Below are 2,500 nucleotides of genomic sequence, written 5' to 3' on the forward strand. Positions count from 1 at the left end.
TGTATCGGGGTGCTTACATTAACAAGGTGGCCCCGTTCCCTCTGCCATTACTCGCTGGCTGAGCCGCAGTATATCACACACCTGTACGCCCAGACGCGGCTTAACTCGACCCACTTGTGTTTCTTTAGCAGCGAAAGTGTCTTCAGACTCTGCGGTCCGAGTGGTGTCGGGGCGCTCCGGCTAGACGTCGTCTGGAGGACCTGGTGGTCCCGAGGCCCAGGCCGGACCGACTGTAGGGAGAACTGCTAAATCAAGCAGCAATCTAAGGACCCACCATAAATCCCCCAAATGGGCTGGGGCCGGGAACGTAAAGCACACCTGCAAGACTTATGTAAGTCTTATTAAACCATAAATTGCCAACAGCAGTCCCTGGCTGGAGCGGGTCTCAGCTGGGATAAATCTCCCACAGCACCCCAGTGCGGAGACCCAGAGATTTAGAAAAAGAGATAAAGCAGGTGAGAGAGGCGGGCGTGGGGGCGGGGGGGGGGGGGGGGGGGGGGGGGAGATATAGTGGAGTTTGGAGGAAGTGAGAGTGAGAAGAGAAGGAAGGCGGGGGTGTTGGGGTTAGGGTAATAAAGGTTTGACAGTCTAGCATGGCTGTTTTATTACAGGGCATACAATAACGGGATTTGATTAGGCAGAACAGCCCGGAACACAGACTACCTTCCAGAGACTGGTGTCAGTGTTGGAGTGGGAGGAGGAGGAGGGGGGGGGGGGGTTTGGGGGGGGTTAGCTTCACAGAGGAGTTAGCCATGAGCTACCTGCTCCTCCCCCCCCCCTCCCTCTCACTCTAAAACCAGAGAGGGGAGGCTGCAACGTTCATCACAGGGAATATTTGTAGTGTAATGCTACTGAGTTTCTGAGTTCATCGCCCCAATGTGTCCAACGCCCCCCCCCCCCCCCCCCCTTGCCTGATTGTGGGCCCTTGAATTAAACATCAAAGCACACAGGAGTTCTGGGCCCAACTGACATGAATAACAGTGTGGGAGGGGGGGGGGGTGTTCAGATTGGAAGAGAGAGCGGGTCACACGATCCGTCATATGTAGACACTAGCACAAGCACATGCACATAAACACACACACACACGCACGTACACACTACACACATGCGTCAAAGCAGACTCATTTGCTCACAAATTGGGGCGATGCGGGGGTAGGCGTATTGATTTCCTTGTGCCATCTGTCTTCCATCCAGGAGTCTGCCGCTGCCACTCAGGTGCTTCCAGCGCAGGTGCAGTCTGAACACAGAGGACACACATCTGGATCTACACTAGATATATTGATAGAGAGCAGATAGAGCTCAGCACTTCCTTCCAAAAAGGAAAATAATTATCCCAAAATAAAATAACTTCAAGTAAATTTAATTACAATTTCAAGTGTGTATTAACTAAAACATTCATGGACAAAATGGATATCTTCTGCCTCTTCCTGTGGACCTTTTGTACATGATGCATCAGAAGAACAAGATGGAAGTAAGGAAGTTTACATTTACTGAAAATATAAGATAAGGTTTCACTTTGTTCTCTGAGTGGTTCTGCAAATTGTGCCATGTCACGAGTAGCATCGGTCATGGTTTGGTCGGCCATGAACCAATCAGGCCGACGTACAATCCTAGAATGCCTTCAGTGCACACAATATGTAACATAGGCCGCCGTCGAATCACAACAACATAAAGAGTTACCACAGGCAAAAAACAGAGGCGGTAACATGACTCGTTCCACGTCCACGTCCTCTACTTCCTGCTCAGGGTTTCCTGGGTCCCCTACGAGCCCGTAGATACTGGGGGTCCGAGTGAGGAGGACGTGGCGGGCGTTAAAACCACGCCGGAGCTGGTGACTACCTCCTCATTTGTCATACACACCTGCACACACGAGTTCAGGCCCACCCCCGTAGTCCCCCCCCTCCCTCCCTGCCTCCCCCCTGCTGGGCTGAAGTCACAGTGTGCCGACATGTTGGGCTACACACTGACGAAGGGGGGGGCCGGGGGAGGCAAGTGTGCTGTGTTTGTGTGTGTGCATGTGTGCGTGTGTGCGTGTGTGTGTGTGTGTGTGTGTGTGTGTGTGTGTGTGTGTGTGTGTGTGTGTGTGTGTGTGTGTGTGTGTGTGCATGTGTGTGTGTGTGTGTGTGTGTCTGCATGTCTGTGTTTGTGTGTGTCTTTGTCTCTGTGTGTGTGCGTCTGCGTGTGTGTCTGTGTGCGTGTCTGTGTGTGTGCGTGTGTGTGTATTTGTACGTTTGTGTGTTTGTGTATCTGTGTGTGTGTGTGTTTGTGTGTGTTGGGGGGTTGGGTAAAAGAGGAGGGGAGGTTCCGACCCAGCTGTTAGTGTGTATTTTTGTCAGCCAACACACTCACTGGCATCCCATGGTGTTTGCACTTGTGGAGGGCACATGTTACTGGGTAAATTATCACAGAGACGGTAAACAGTTTTTTCTCCTCTGCTATGAGGGAATGTTACTGGTTGTTCTATTTGAAGTCTGTTCTCTGTGTGCACCGCGCTATTAGG

This window comes from Gadus chalcogrammus, chromosome 14 (assembly GCF_026213295.1).
Source record: "Gadus chalcogrammus isolate NIFS_2021 chromosome 14, NIFS_Gcha_1.0, whole genome shotgun sequence".
Classification (NCBI taxonomy): Eukaryota; Metazoa; Chordata; class Actinopteri; order Gadiformes; family Gadidae; genus Gadus; species Gadus chalcogrammus.